Source organism: Cajanus cajan, chromosome 2 (genome assembly GCF_000230855.2).
Source record: "Cajanus cajan strain Asha chromosome 2, NIPB_CcT2T_4, whole genome shotgun sequence".
Taxonomy (NCBI): Eukaryota; Viridiplantae; Streptophyta; class Magnoliopsida; order Fabales; family Fabaceae; genus Cajanus; species Cajanus cajan.
This window is the reverse complement of record NC_138518.1, coordinates 12448863-12466743: the sequence shown is the minus strand read 5'-3', so window position 1 is coordinate 12466743 and position 17881 is coordinate 12448863.

The window sequence follows — 17881 nt, the reverse complement described above, 5'->3', positions numbered from 1 at the left end:
AACGGTGTAATACTTAGTAAAAGTTACACTGATATCATTTGAAACCCCCTTCAATATATATACTTTGATTAAAAGATAACTAATGTTCTTGATATCATTTTTAATGTACTTTTAAAACATAAAATATTCATGTTACCATGAGTGTTTGCTTTTTAAAAAAAAATATTACTAGGACATGTTTAAGTACATGTGATTAATTTATTTAAAGCATTAATATTAAATAAGTATTGAAATAGGCTAGTAAACCGAAACCTATTAATAAGGAATGGGACATGTTATAGACTCATGCTTGAGTTACAGAATTGTAAAGCAGGTCCAGTTAGATTAGAGTAAGGTTTGTCATATTTTTACTCCTACCACAAAAAGAGTGTGATATGGTTGGAAATCAAAATGAGATATCAGATATATCATTCGGGTATTTTGGTTTTTTTTGCTTCATCATTTTATGTTATAGTTTTTCTTTTTAATCTATCTTGATTTTAGATTTTTCTCTATGTAAGAGTTTTCTCATCAAATATTGAATTGCATATATGGATTAACTTATTCTATTTATTGAATAATTACTCTATTGTTAAAAATGTTCAATCTCAAAGAGTAAATCCTTTATAAGTGCACATCTATGTGAAGTTTTGACATTTTGATATCAACATCTCACCGCCTAAGGTAATTATACCGTATGGTGGCCGACTCGCCCGAATACCCGAGACCATCGCTTATGCCGGGTACCCGAACCCGCCGACCACCCCCAGATAGGGGCGAAGCGTGTCGGCGTTGCTTATGCCGAGTACCCGAACCCGTCGACCACCCCCAGATAGGGGCGAAACGTGTCGGCGTTGCTTATGCCGAGTACCCGAACCCGCCGACTCCCCCAAATAGGGGCGAAACGTGTCGGCGGAGTCAGCCGAGTATGTCGGCATCATCAAGATGGTTACGGAGAGATTAATTAACATAATGCATAGGATTAGACCCCTAATTTTCCGGGGCCTAGACCCTAATTGCGGCCCAATAAGAACTACTATAAATAGGACCCCAACGAGGTATGTAATTAATTCTGAACTACCGCATTTATTACGCCGAGCACTAACTTGAGCGTCGGAGTGTCTTTGCAGGCACACCCCCCCTTTTACTTCGGACTGCCCGGATTGGAACGAGAAGACTGAGACCCAAGATCCGACCCGTCACAACAAAGATAATTGAAGTGTGTATCCTAACACAGGAACATTTGGCGCCCACCGTGGGGCCGAGAAGACTTTTTCAGCCCCTTCCGAACTCTACGATTGAGACCAAGACATGGTAGTAACCCGCAAAGGACAATCAACAGCAACTCAACCGATTCCTAATCCCGATAGCAACCCCGTCATGACCAACCAAGAACGCTACCCGTATGGAATGCCTCAAACCGAACCAGAACCTGTGATACAAGAGGTCCGGCCGAACACTAACCGAGACCAACCTGACCTCCAAGATGACTTGCGTGCTTTACGAGCGGAAATGGCCGCTATCCGAAGGCAGAGAGAGGCCGACGCCAGGGAGTTGGCCGAACTGCGACGACAAAATGCCGAGCTCCGAGGTCTTAACCAAACATATGTGCCGTCAACCCCTACTTTGCAAGAGGAGTCGGCATATCACGCCCTGACCGACCAAGTGACCCGAACTCCTGTCAGCTCATTGATAGCTAACAAGGCCGATACCACCACTCACTCCCTAAGGCATCCCTTTTCCCGAAGAATAATGGAGGTAACCCTGTTAGACCATTGGAAAAGCATGCCGATCGAGAAGTACGACGGGTCATCCGACCCCGAGGAACATTTAAACGTTTTCCTGACCCAGGCAACCCTCTTCACTCAGGACGACTCGACTTTATGCCGAATATTTCCCACATCGCTGAAAGGAAGAGCTTTGAGTTGGTTTACGAGACTGCCGAGTGCCTCCATTGACTCGTTTGGGGAGTTGTCGTCCCAATTCACCCTGCAGTTCGCAACGAGTAAGCCGTACAAGACGACCTCATTAGCCTTGGCCGGGGTCCGTCAGGAAAAGAAAGAAAGCCTGAGAAACTTCATGGACCGATTCAACAAGATTGCAATGGAGATTGGTGATCTTAATCCTGTCGTGGCATTGGACCGGCTGAGCACGGCCCTCAGGCCGGGACCATTCGTGAACAGTTTGTGCAAAAAACCACCCACCGATATGAATGACCCCCGAAACCAGGCCAGAGCCGAAGAGGGTTACGACCGAAAAGAGCCAAGCCGAGAGCCCACGAAAAAGGCGAATGCCGAGTCCTCGAGCACTCGACCGCCGAGAGGAACACGTTACACAGCCTACACCCCCCTGAATACGAGCAGGGTCAAGGTGATGGAGCAGGCCCTCGCTTCCGAAATCCTTGTGATGCCGAAAAGGGCAAACACTCCCCCGAGAGCTTATAAGGCGAAAGCGTGCCGGTTCCACCGAAACAGAGGACACTCGACCGAAGAATGCTCGGCATTAAAAGACAAACTCGAGGACCTCATCAAACAGGGCCACCTGTCAAGCTTCATCACCCCCCAGAACCACCAGTCGAGGGGGAGTAACCGCCACCACTCACGTGAAACACCCCCACCAAGAGACCGACGTCGCCGATCCCGGTCAAACGAAAGGAGAGACCAGTCAAGGCATTCTCGAGAAGACGATGACCGACCGAGAAAGATAATAAATACGATAGCCGGGGGCTTCGCCGGGGGAGGTTCCACCTCTTCGGCGAGGAAAAGGCACCTCCAGGCAGTGCGGTCGGTAAATAGTGTGAACCAGCCAAGGATGCCCAGGATGCCACCCATAACCTCCTCCGACCGGGATTTCCGGGGGGTTGATCCTGTTCAGGACGACCCCATGGTGATTTTCGTCGAAGTACACAACTGCATCGTAAAGAAAACTTTGGTTGATCAGGGGAGCTCGGCCGACATATTGTATTGGAATACATTTGTACAGCTCGGAATTCCTGAGGAGAGCCTAGAGCCGTACCATGAGCCACTGGTAGGCTTCTCAGGCGAAAGGGTGATGACGAGAGGGTGCATCGACCTGTACACCCAATTCGGGTTCGATCAAAAGCCTTCCCGAGAGATCAAGATCCGCTACATCGTGGTGCACGCAAACACGTCGTATAACATCCTACTGGGTCGACCCTCCATTAACGCCCTCGGGGCGATTGTCTCGACCCCCCACTTGTGCATGAAGTTTCCGTCGAGAGATGGACAAGTGATAACCGTACATGCTGATCAAAAAACGGCACGAGAATGCTATCTCTCAAGTCTTAAGGTACAGCCAATGGCCGACTCCCCGAGGACGAAGGGTGTGAATGTAGTAGGGCAGCAAACGACGGAAGACATCGAACTCGATCCTCGGTTAGGCGAAGAAGAACGAATCGAGCCAACCGAGGACCTCAGGCCTTTTCAGCTAGGCAAAACACCCGAACAAATCACAAATATGGAATCTCAGTTGAGCGAAGCCGACTCAAGACGAGTCAAGTGCGTTGTGAGGGATAACCGAGACCTATTCGCATGGAGGGCATCAGATATGCCAGGGATAGATCCCAAGTTCTTATGCCACCGGTTAGCCGTATGCCGAGACGCGCGTCCCATCGCGCAAAAGAAAAGAAAGATGGGGGAGGAGAAGCGAAAAGCTGCGGATGCCGAGGTGAAAAAATTGTTAGAGGCTAAATTCATAAGGGAAGTCAGGTACACGACTTGGCTAGCTAACGTGGTTTTGGTAAAAAAGTCGAATGGAAAATGGAGAATGTGTACCGACTACACCGACCTCAATAAAGCATGCCCCAAGGACGCTTATCCACTCCCTTGCATCGAACGACTTGTCGACGGAGCATCCGGGCACTCTATCTTCAGCTTCCTCGACGCCTATTCCGGCTACAATCAAATAAGGATGCACCCTTCCGACGAGGAGAAGACGGCATTCATCACTGAGAACGCCAACTTCTGTTACCGAGTCATGCCTTTTGGATTGAAGAACGCCGGGGCAACCTATCAGAGGTTAATGGACAAAGTGTTCCAGGGGCAAATCGGCCGAAACATCGAGATCTACGTGGATGATATGGTGGTCAAGTCCAATTCTCTCACCGAGCACATCACGGACCTAGCCGAAATCTTCGGCGAACTCCGCAAGCACAACATGAGGCTAAACCTCGAGAAGTGTACTTTTGGGGTCAAGGGAGGCAAATTCTTAGGCTTTATGTTATCGGCAAGAGGCATAGAAGCGAACCGAGACAAATGCCAGGCCGTGCTGAACATGAGAAGCCCAAGCAACCTCAAGGAATTGCAACGCCTCTCTGGGAGACTAGTCGCCTTATCCCGATTCCTCCCACGGTTAGGCGACAAAATTAGCCCGATGACAAAGCTCCTGCGGAAGGCGTCGGCCTTCTCGTGGGACGAACACTGCGAAGCAGCCTTCACAGCCTTGAAGACGACTTTGGCGACGCCCCCGACCCTTGCGAAGCCTGACCCTCTCAGCCCAATACTGGTATATTTGGCCGTGTCCGAGGAGGCGATCAGCTCGGTTCTGGTGCAGGAAAAAGAAGGCAACCAAGCTCCCGTGTATTTTGTCAGCCGACTGCTACAAGATTTAGAAACCCGGTACCAGTTGATCGAAAAAGTGGCGCTCGGTCTAGTACACACTTCCCGACGGCTACGCCATTATTTCCAGAGCCACCAAGTTGTTGTACACACCGACTGCCCCATCGCTAAGGTGTTAAGGAAGCCCGAACTCGCCGGAAGAATGATGGCATGGTCGATAGAACTCTCGCAGTTTGACATCACCTTCAAACCGAGGGGACCGATCAAGGCTCAGTGTCTGGCCGACTTCATAAATGAACTTCACCCACAAGGCCAATTCGAGGAACCATGGTGGACCCTCCATGTGGACGGATCCTCAAACAGCCAGGGGAGCGGGGCAGGAGTGATCCTAGAAGGACCGAGAGGGATAACATTGGAACAATCCCTGCGCTTCCGGTTCAAAGCCTCGAACAACCAAGCCGAATACGAAGCTTTATTGGCAGGATTAAGACTGGCCGAGGACATGGGTGCATCAAAGGTCAAATGTCGAACCGACTCCAAAGTGGTGGCCGAGCAAGTTGGTGGAAGCTTCCAAGTAAAGGATCACAGCATGATGAAGTATTATCACGCTTATCAAAAAATAAAAGCGGGCTTTCAGGAGGTGTCGGTCGAGCACATCCCACGCGAAGACAATGCCCGTGCCGACCAGTTGGCTCGGCTGGCCGCGACCAAAAAGCCGGGGCATTTGAGAACGATAATCCAACAAGAGATCGACCGCCCTAGTGTCGATGCAGAAGTGGTGGCAAATGTCAACGCCGACTGCGCCAATCAGGACGATTCCCGAGACTGGCGAGCCGAAATCAAAGAGTTCCTCGTAAGTGGAAACACGCCGACCGATCCGTCCGAAGCCAAACGGCTAAGAACCCAAGCCGGAAAATACGTTGTCATCGCCGACCAGCTGTACAAACGCGGTTTCTCTACCCCGTAACTCAAGTGCCTCAACTCCGCCGAGGCTGATTATGTGACGAGAGAAGTGCACGAAGGTATATGTGGACTGCATTCGGGAGCGAGGACAACCGTTTCCAAACTCCTACGAGCCGGGTACTATTGGCCGACCATGAACACCTACTGCGCTATGTTCATAAAGAAGTGCCAGCCGTGTCAAAAGCATGGCAATTTGGTCCATCAGCCGGCCGAGCAATTACATTGCATTCCCCTAGCATGGCCGTTCTCCACTTGGGGTGCCGATATACTCGAACCTTTCCTGGTCGCCAAGGGCCAATGCAAATTTCTCACCGTTGTCGTCGACCTGTTCACCAAATGGATCGAAGCCGAACCCTTGGCGTGTATCTCGGCTCATCAAGTCCAAAAGTTTCTTTGGAAGAATATTATCACCCGCTTCGGTATCCCACACACTCTTCTGACCGACAACGGCCTGCAATTTACCGACCAAAAACTAAACGAATTTCTAGCCAGCTTAGGAGTGCAGCACAAGGTCACATCGGTCGAACACCTGCAAACGAATGGTCAGGTCGAGTCAGCCAACAAGGTCATCCTTTTAGAACTGAAGAAACGTCTAGGGGAAGCAAAGGGAGCATGGGCCGAGCAGCTACCCGAGGTGTTATGGGCATATCGATGCACCCCCAAGTCAACAACACAAGAAACACCTTTCCGGTTGGTCTATGGATCTGACGCGATGATCCCGGTAGAAATCGGAGAACCATTCCGCCGAGCCCACTTCGACGAAGCAAGCAACGAAGCCGAACTCCGAACAAACTTGGACACGGTAGAAGAGATTCATGACCGAGCACTAGTCGTGGCCGAGGCCACCAAGCAACGCTACAAGTGAAGATTCGACAGCAGGGTGAAACCAAGAGAATTTCGAGAAGGAGATCTCGTTTGGAGAGCCACAGGTGAAGCGAGAAAAGATCCGAGACAGGGGAAGCTCGCCCCAAATTGGGACGGACCATTCCACATCTGACACAACCTAAACAATGAAGCTTTCAAGCTAGAATACCTATCAGGAGAACCTATTCCTAGGACATGGAATTCGACACACTTAAAGATGTATTACAGCTGATGTAATGGTGCACTCTTTTTCTTGACCGACTCTTTTTTCCCTAAGGAGGGTTTTTGGGTCGGCAAGGTTTTTAACGAGGCACTTCATTAATAAAAGTTCAAAATTTCATCATATCGTTTACGTTTTTATTCTATGTCTAGGCCGATCACTACACCCAAATACGACGGAGCCGATCAATACTCGGCCGAGTATCGCCAAAGTGAACTCGTGCCCAACAGGTTTCCCTCCCGAGTACCCTCCTCGGCTAAGGATGTACCTAGGCCGAGCACTATCCCCAACCACGACGAGGCCGAGCAATACTCGGCCGACGACGACAAAGTGAACTCGTGCCCAACGGGTTACCCTCCCGAGTACCCCCCTCGGCTAAGGATGTACCTAGGCCGAGCACTATCCCCAACCACCACGAGGCTGAGCGATACTCGACCGACGACGACAAGTGGACTCGTGTCCGACGCGTGCTCACGCCTTAAGGTTTCCCTCCCGAGTAACCTCCTCGGCTAAGGACGCACCTAGGCTGAGTACAACGCCCAATGCATACCTAAAACAGAGCCCTCCTCGGCCATCACTCCGACGCGTGCTCACGCCTTAAGGTTTCCCTCCCGAGTAACCTCCTCGGCTAAGGATGCACCTAGGCTGAGTACCACGCCCAACGCATACTTAAATCGAAGCCCTCCTCGGCCGATCACTCCAACGCGTGCTCGCGCCGTAAGGTTTCCTTTTCGAGTAACCTCCTCGGCTAAGGATGCACCTAGGCCGAGTACCTTTCACAACGCACTTAACCCGAGCATTCCTCGGCCGAACGATCCGACGCGTACTCGCACTCTTCAGGCTTTCCTCCCGAGTAACCTCATCGGTTAAGGATGCGCCTAAACCGAGTACCGTGCACAACTCACACCGAACAAAATTTGGCCGACCTCCCAATGATTCACGCAAGCCTGACACACGCACAAACTGAAACCGAGCGTTCTCCAGCCAAGTAACCCTCAGTCACTCATACGTAACCCATCGCTCACACTCAGGCCGAACACTCCTGCCACAAGTTCAAACCAAACACATGAAAACCGTACACTTGTATACACGAATACACCACGCACCAATCATTCACCAAATCACAAAATTATCCCTCGGCCACATCGAAATCGGTTGATTCTAACTTAGGCATTTAAAAACACGGCGAGTAAGCAAAAGAAATTTCATTAATGATGGCCGATTAAAACGGATACTTACAAAAAACAATGAGTCAGGTTTATGCACCGACACCAAAGGCCGAGCTTACAAAACGCGCTGACGGCCCAATTACAAAAAATAAAATCCTACGACTAAGGCCGATCCTCATGCGGCTGCCGAGTCCACCGGATCCCCATCACCAACAACGTCAATAACCGGGTCCTCCTCCTCATTCTGCTGTACGGGAGGTTGGGTTGAAATGCCTCGGCAAGGAGCCTCCGCATCAGGCTCGGCCCCTTGAGGGAACTCAACATAACTCAGAAACCTCCCACCCAAGAAGTCTCGGCTGACATCAAACTGGAAATCGGCCGGGACCTCGCAGAAGTGGTAGGCCTGCCGCACTGCGTGTTGAAAGCCGGCATCATGCTGCGAAAGGATCTGCTCAGTCGCCTCGGCCTCAAATTTGGTGGCCGCCTCCTTCAGCCGAGCAATTTCACTCTCATACTTGGAGGCTTCGGCCTTCAACCTTTAAACGGCTAACTTCATGTCATCAGCCTCCCTCCTATGGGTGTCAACGACCCTCTTCAGCTCTTCGGCCGACTCGGTTAGTTTCCCGTTGGCCGCCAACGCCTTCTTCACCGTGGCCTCGGCCTCCTTGAGCTGGCCATGAAACCTTTCCTCGGAGACAGCATGCCGCATCATGACATGCTTGGCGACCAACGAGGTTCGAGTATCGAGCTCACAGAAGAGCTTGTACGCGGCCTCGGCAGACATACCCTCCAAGTACTGCAGTCCCCCTCCGGTAGCAAGATCCAAGCTGACCAAGTTCTCGGTCTGCACGTTAGGGGCTAGGAAATTCGAGCCCGCCACCACAGCGGGAATAGCAAAAGTGCCACACCCCGATTGCTCCAACGATAGTTGTTTCGGGCGCTTATGAGATGAGCTCGGCCGCTCCGACTCGATATTGTGTTCGGCCGCCCTCACTCGGGAGGTGCTTCCCTTCTTCTTGGGGTCGGCAACGGGAATCAGCACATGAGACGGCTTATCCCGAGCCATCTTCAGAGCCGACCGTGCCGGGGGAATCTGCCCACTAGCCTTTGCATCCTTCGCCCGTTTCGCGAGCATAGCAGTCACATCTAGCTTACCTCCGGCCATTAAACCTGCAACGAAGTAAATCTTAACATCAATTTAAAAACTGATTAAGTAACCGAATCCTAGCACGCATACCTAACAAGGCCATCTCAAAATGGGACGTTTCAAAAATGTCCAAAAGGCCTCGGACAGGCAAGCCTTTCGGTAGCTGATCCAACAGGTCCACAATCTCCTTGTCCTCGGCGGGGAGTTTAGACGCGGACATCGCTTCGTAACGCATCGGGCGCTCTGTCCAATAAAAGGGAAAGAGTGGGTCGCCTTCTCGGTCATAAAAGCAATTCTTCATTTCTGACCCCCATCGAACCTTGAAGAACCCATTCTTAAACCCTTTGTAGGAAGAGGTGAAGGCTCGGAGAAACCCTCGCTTCAGCACCTGAGATAAGGACACCCACTTCACCGGTTTGCTCGGGCAACTGGTATAGTAATAAAGGAAAGCCAGGGGTCGGGGGGTTAGACCCAAACACAAGCATAGATTCTGAAACGCCTGCATCGCGGCCCAGGCATTCTGGTGCAACTGAGTCAGTGCCACGTTAAGCACTCGGAGAACCCCCATTTGAAAATCGTCGAAGGGTAGTTGAACATCGAGGTCTACGAACCATCACATGTAGGCGTAGAAGTAATTTTCCTCATCGTCCCCCGACTCCAAAAACACGAAGTCAGTCTCCGGCCCGTCATCCATGCATGCTTCGGCAAGCAGGGGAAACTGATCTTCCCCACTCCCGAAACAATTCTCCAAAGAGACAAATGTGTCTAACAACCCCTGGTCAGACAACTTCGAAAGATAAATGCCGACCTCTCCGTCGACCCACTCGTAACCAGGCATCTCCACAGTTCCGTAGTCGATCCGTGCCCTTACCCGAGTACTCGGTCCGACAGCTCTCTTGCCTCGTGCATCGCCGACCACCTCCAATTCGTCCCCGCTCATATCAACTTGCAACGCTTGTGGGTCCGGCTGACCGACCCGACCTAGACCTCGGTCATCCACCTCGGTTGCCCGTGCCAAGGCCACAGCCAATGTCGTCGGAGGCGATACCTCGACCACCTCATCCCCACTGTCCTCATGTTCAGGGTGATCGGAAGGGAAGACAACTTCGCACTGCAGCGGTGGTAATATTGATATTTCACTTGAAGCCGACCCCTCTTTATCCGATGAAGCGCCCGATGCTTCCGAAGACGTCCAACTCCTCGCCGAAACGTAGCCTCTATCCATTTATTGCTGAAATTAAAGAATGCAAAATTTTACCTTGCTCGGGTTGTTCGGAAGAATATGATCTCGGGAGAGCTCGGAAAATTTACAGCGCGTAAATTTTCACGTCCAAACACCCCTATTTATAGGCAAGGTAAATGGGGGGAGGTGAAAAGACGCCCCCGGGCCACGACCGTTCGATCTACATCATCTAACGGCCCAGATTAAGTAACCGTTGGGCCTGTAACCGCTAGGGCCAACGTGGCAGGCCGCACCTGCCGAGGCCTTGGTCTAAGTCACCAGTATTCGAAAGTCCCGATGCAAGATCTTACGTTCAAGGCCTCGGCTTGACCTCACATGGCTACGGTTTCGGCCTAAAACCGCCGGCAAAAGGCCTCGGCCAGACCTCACATGTCCAAGGTCTCGGCCTAGACAAAGCCTGCAAAAGGCCTCGGTCAAACCTCACATGTCCAAGGTCTCGGCCTAAAACATCGCCGGCAAAAGGCCTCGGCCAGACCTCACATGTCCAAGGTCTCGGCCTAGACATCGCCTGCAAAAGGCCTCGGTTTGAGCTCATGGTTAAGGTCGACCCAAGCGTCATCAAGAAGACGCATCGAGATACACCCATACCGACCCTTATTCTTTAACACCGAATACCACGTCACCATCTTTTTTGTACCGTCTTTGTCTTTTTTTATCCTTGACGCTGTGGGGGTTGTATACCGTATGGTGGCCGACTTGCCCGAATACCCGAGACCATCGCTTATGCCGGGTACCCGAACCCGCCGACCACCCCCAGATAGGGGCGAAGCGTGTCGGCGTTGCTTATGCCGAGTACCCGAACCTGCCGACCACCCCCAGATAGGGGCGAAACGTGTCGGCGTTGCTTATGCCGAGTACCCGAACCCGCTGACTCCCCCAAATAGGGGCGAAACGTGTCGGCGGGGTCAGCCGAGTATGTCGGCATCATCAAGATGGTTACGGAGAGATTAATTAACATAATGCATAGGATTAGACCCCTAATTTTCTGGGGCCTAGTCCCTAATTGCGGCCCAATAAGAACTACTATAAATAGGACCCCAACGAGGTATGTAATTAATTCTGAACTACCGCATTTATTACGCCGAGCACTAACTTGAGCGTCGGAGTGTCTTTGCAGGCACACCCCCCCTTTTACTTCGAACTGCCCGGATTGGAACGAGAAGACTGAGACCCAAGATCCGACCCGTCACAACAAAGATAATTGAAGTGTGTATCCTAACACAGGAACAGTAATAATATATTTGAAGTGGTACATGAGTTGGGTTCAAAATACCATGACACAATTGAATGCATATTGAATATGAGAATATTATAGTATTGAGAAGGATACAAATTTGGTGTCACCTATCACGGACCTAAGATAAACATTCATTAGCCAAATGAAAAGGGGACAATTATTTCCATGTATATAGCTCATAAAGCTATATAAGTGTAATACAATCACCATACAATTAAGTTATGTAATTTACAATGAATATCTCTTAATGTAAGTAACAACAAATATCTCTTTCATTATTTTAGAATTAGCTTTTAAAATTTATGGATAATCATTAATCAAAGAGAATATACATACTTCAATTTAATTACCTAACCATAACAAGATACATATTTATCTATTTTTTACCATTCGACTATGATTATTACTCACTTGAACATCATAATTTTTTATAATTGACATGTGATAATTATTAATGCATGTGACAAGACTTTCTTGAATTGTTGGAGATTTTATATTGACTAGTGATATGACCCAAATAATGTATATAAGTAAGGGAACAATCTTCATCTTACAAATCAATTTGATAAGCTTGAGTTTGGTCCAAACTCATATTCTAAGATGATACTAGAATTTATTCTAATGATTATTAATTATTGTTAGACCAATCATATAGTCCATTAGCGTTACTAGACTACCATAGATATCCAATTCTACAATCTTCACATTCGAGATGTCTAATGCTTAGCTTGAAAAAGGTGTTAGAGATCTCATGTCGACTAGTGAGATGATCATAATAATATATAAGGAGCAATCCTCCTCTTATAAGTTGATTTTGTAAGATCGAGTCTTCATGCTCAAGATGTTCAATCCCGGGCATGATGATGGTATGATAGAGATCTTACATTGACTAGTGGTAGGATCAACTTAGTGTATATGAGTGAAAAACAATCATCACCTTATAAATTGATTTGTATGATTAAGTTAGGATCAATCCCACTTTCTTAAGAAGTATCATTGGTAGGAATTAGTTTTCGACATTTCTTAATCGATAGTTGATTGATTTTGTTCTTCATCTATATCTCACCAACTTCCAATAATAAGGGTATGTTTGATTTGTTAAAATCTATAGAACTAGATAATACATTTATCTTTGTTTCATGTTTGATTTAAAAATATATTGCGGGACAACACAAATTAAATAGATATGGGCATGACAAAAACTTAATTTTCTATTAATTAAAAAAATACTGGACAACTTTTTGTCCCAAAGAAAAATAACTCAAAAGACTATTATATCCCTATTTTTTTTCTCTCCTTCAACATTTATTTAAAACCATTCTTGTTCTCTCTCTCCTAACCATTATTGAACACATAATTCAAAAATTACTTGTAGATCATTTTCTTATTAAATATAATATATTAAAATATATGATAATATATTATTTTATAGTTGTTAAACCATCAAAATGCTACATTTTGAGATGATATACATTGGTGTTTTGCCTTCATTTATTGTTAATACTTTGGCACTACTTCACTTTTTCATTGAGTGTGCAAAAGAAGGAAAATCCAAACTTAGGTGAAATTTGTGCAATTATGTAGTAATTGGAGCATAAAAGCAAGCACGTTCAACCCATGTCAAGAAGTATAGTCATGCTTACTCATATGCACGATCGTACTCAATTGATGAAGCACAATATGGAGAAAAGAGAGACACTACAAGGGGGTTGAGTAATGTCACTCAAAAAGTCACACTTTTTGCAAAATAGTAAAATAATAAAGTTGTAGTAAAAGATTGTAGACGAAGAGATAAATAGAATGAACATAAAGTGTTTTTATATTAGTTTGTTTCAACTACTGAGATTACATCCAGTTTTTTATATAACCAAATCAAGTTTCACTATTTTATCCAAGATATATATAAGTATTTTTTATTAAGTCACTTCTGACTCAATCTTAAGTGTTGTTTGACTTGTCTCTTCAAGTAACTACTCAGGTATTATTTTCACACAAAGTCTTTCTAGATTTCAAACATCAAGTATTCTTTTGCAAACAAACATTTCTAGACTTAAACCAATAACTCAAAGTTATAGAGGTTTACAAAACCTTTAAGCACATTTCACACGCAACAGTGATATAAATAATAGTAGTAGTAGTAATAATAATAATAATAATAATAATAATAATAATAATAATAATAACAAAAACAACAATAACAACAACAACAATAATAATAATAATAATATAAACTAGTAAAGTCGAGATATTTTATGCCCCTGTATATTTAATTAAATAAAAGATAAAATGTAAAATAACTATAATAGAAAATAAATAATAAATAACTAAAAGTAAAAAAGTAAAAATTATAATATAGAAAAGTAACTAAGTGACATTATAGAGAAAGAATCAATATTGGTTTACGATGACATGATGATAACAAGTTGAAACTAAAATTTAAGTTATATATGGTCATTTTTGGAGTTAAATAAATAGATTAATTAAAATAAATGACTATAATATTAAAAGATAAAATTGACTATTAAAAAGTGGAAATCAAAACTTTATATCTCTTTTTTATATATTGTTATAAATTATAGAAAAATAATTAATATTAAAAAGATATTATAAAAAAATGAGTAAAAAAATAACCAAACAATCAAACCATTTAATTTTAAAAAACTAATTTATATTTAAAAAAATCAAACTGATCTATTTTATAATATAATTCACTTTTATAAAACAGAACAATTTGATTTGATTTAAATTTTTAAAAAATCTGATTTATGACCTAACATTTGTATATCAAAAGCAACCTAATGGTGGTTAGAAAAGCAACCTATTGGCACCAAAACATCGATGTTATATCATCAACTCATGAGAGGCAAAACAAAGATCATAGAGCCTCGTATACACCACGCCAAGTGCTCATGCGTCGCCCATTGGTTGTGTCCTCTAGAAAGATGAATTGATCAAACTTATTGTTGCGCTTAAAATATGTTAAGAGCAAGCGTACAACAGTAACAATGAAATAGAGTTCAGTATCGAACCCAAAATATTAAATTTTTGATTGTTTGAACAACCCAATTTTAATGGAAAATGAATAATTTAATTAAAAAAACTGGAAAAATGAAATTATCCATAATTATTGCAAAAAAGAATATAATAAAGAACTTGCGAACCAGTCCAACAAATTTGAATTTTGAGAATAAATAAGATTATATGTAATCTTTGTTTAACATTCCTTCTTTTTTTTTTTTTATCTTATAGTTTCATTTTTTTCATCAATATTTCACAATTTTACAAATTTTATCTTTTGTTTGATTCACTAAAAATTATGGTACTGGGTTGAATAGAATAAATATAATTACTTTATATTTAATTTACAAAGTTATAAGATATGACAATAAGATGAAAAAAGTCGGGACAAGAATCCTATTTGTTGTTATTCAATAAATTATAGGACAACTTTTTGTCTTAAATACCTTACCATAACCATCCAATATCACCACCACCACTATCATCACTATCTTCCACCATTGTTACTCATCATTGCTATTGTTATTACCCACCATTACCATGTCTTATCATCATTGTTATTGTTATTGTTGTCACCATTACTAATGTTATATTTGCAATAATAATTTTTACTACCATACTTTTCATTAAAATAATAATAATTAATATTTTAAAAATATTATAATAAATTTAATATTAATTAATTTGTTTGTGCTATCCATTATTCATCAAACAATGTGTAGAACAAGAAGTTTTCCAATAACTTAATCATTTGTCTTGTATTATTCTTCTTGTCATGTACTTTAATATGTATCTAAAACACCTTTAATCTTCTAAATTTCATACTTTGTCACTTAATTTCTTAAACTTTATATATTTTGTCACTCCTTTAATAACTTTGTTAATTAATCATCAGTATTGTATATTAATCGGTGATGTCACACATTGACCAATAAAATGTTATGTTGATCGTTGTTGTCATGATATATTATGTCATATCACATGTTTGTGATTAATTGACAAAGTGGTAAAATATGAAAATTTTTGAAAATAGTGATAAAATTTCTAGTCTCAAAACTTAAATGATAAAATTTGTAAAACCATAAAACATGAGTAACAAAAATATAATCAACGTTTTTTTTCTTTCAGTAACCTACTTTGTTTGACTTGATAGTTTGACAAAAAATGATATACTTTGTATGTCAACCTTTATCACAAGTCTTTCTTATACTTGCTTGCTTCAATTTATCCTTCCAATTTTTTGTGATTAAGGTTTTTGACTACCCGTAAAAAAGGTCAATAGGCCTCTTCAAAGAAACCTTTTTTTTCCTCTCGTTAGCACAATTCGGAGATATTTGTGCTTCTAGTTCTCTAAATTCTCTTTCTTTCATTGTGTCTTCTTAACCTTCTTCATCTTGCATCACTCCTGGGATTGCTTCACTTTCTTTCATTTACTTGTTCTTCTTAAGTGTGCACAACCCATATTTGACTTCTTTTGGAATGTTTTGGCAAGTTACAACATTGTCCTGATGTTGTTTTCTTCTTGTCCCCCATTCATCTAATTTAAAATTAATTTTTTTGGTATATACAATTTTAAAAAAAATCTTATTTTAATTTTTTAGTTCAATTTTTGTTAATGAAAATAATATGCATCTCATCTTATTTGATAAAAAATCATCTTATATTAAGATTGTTCACTGATCCAAGTTAATTCGATGAATTCGGTGGTCTAAATCAAACTAATTAAAATGATTTGAATTTTTTCTTAATCTGAGTTAGACCCAAACCAAATCAATTGAAATTTCATGTTGAATGCTTTGAATATCCGATTTACACTTTTGAAATTCAAACTAAACCAACAATTTATATTTTATTATTTTTATTATTAAATATAATAAATATTGTGTATCATTTCAAAACATTTATTTGTGTATCAATTTCAGATTTAAGGTTACGTACAAATAAACCTTCACAAATATTGAAAATTTTTAATCCTCATTTCTTTTAGTTAATTTTCTTTCTATTATTATAGATGAAGTGCTGTTATTTAATTAACTAATCAACCATGTGTTACTTTTTTATATATAATTTATGTATTATTTAATTAATGTAAGCCAATTATACTTAAATATATAATTTGTATTCTTTTATGATAGTATTATTTATCAATTTTGAGACAAAATTAGGTTTATTTTTAAATTTTTTAAAATTTTTTAATAAATTTTTTCATTGGATATTCAATGATCCAAACTAAATCAACTTGTTTAATATTGAGTTGGTTTGCTTTGGGTTAGAAAAAAATGAAAAATCTAAAATCCAAACCAAATTAAACTAATTAAAATTAATTAATTTGAATTTTATGTTTTTCAAATTTGAACCATGCTGCTAAACACTCCTACTCTATACTCATCTCATACCCGCAAAGATATCCAATTAGTAGGTCCTAGAAATTTTATTAATATTTGACAATATTCATGAATATTTATGAATTTTTTTAAGAATTTAAAAATTAAAAAACATTAAAAATAATTTTAATTTTGTATTTCATATTAGTTCTATTAAAGTATTAAAAATAGATAAATAATTAACATTAAATTTTGAAGTTGCATTTGAATATTAAAATAATATAAAATCAAAATAAACAATAGCTATAAATATATCAATCTCACATTCCAAAATGAAAGTATGATAGATTATGAAAATCACAGGGAAAGAAAATAATAGGAAAAGTGTGATATCTCAGGTGATTTAGGATTGTTTACTTATATATATATATATATATATATAGAGGAGGGATCCTTCTACTCCAAGAGTAAAACTATCTAAAGTTACTATGTTCAATAATTCATGCTCTACATCAAATTTTAACGATCCAACCGTTCAATTTAAAGTTCTTAATGCATATATCAAATTTGTAAATTTTTAGAAAATTTGATGATCATTTGATACTTCGTTTCATTAATTCAAATCAATGTACAAAATGATTTTATAATTATCTGTCAAATTGAAGTAATGAAACGAAGTATCAAATGATTTTCAAATTTTCTAAAAATTTGCAGATTTGATCTATGCATTAAGAACTTTAAACTGAACGGTTGGATCGTTAAAATTTGATATAAACATGAGTTATTGAACGGAGTAACTCTAGGTAGTTTTACTCCTAGAGTAAAAGGATCCCTCCTCATATATATATATATATATATATATATACTAATAATAATAAAAGAAATTGTATCGGTGTCAATAATTTTTTTTAACCTATTTTTCCCTTAATAATCACTAAAAAAAAGTAAAAAAAATGGGCATAATATTAAAATAATATAAATTGGATAAAAAAAGTTAAAAATACTATTTTGGTCCCTTATAATATTTTAAATTTTCAATTTAGTTCCACCTTAATTTTTTATTTCAATTTGGTCTCCAATAAGTTAAATTACTGCAATGTCGAACCTTCCGTCCAAATTTCTTAAACGAAGTTAACTGTT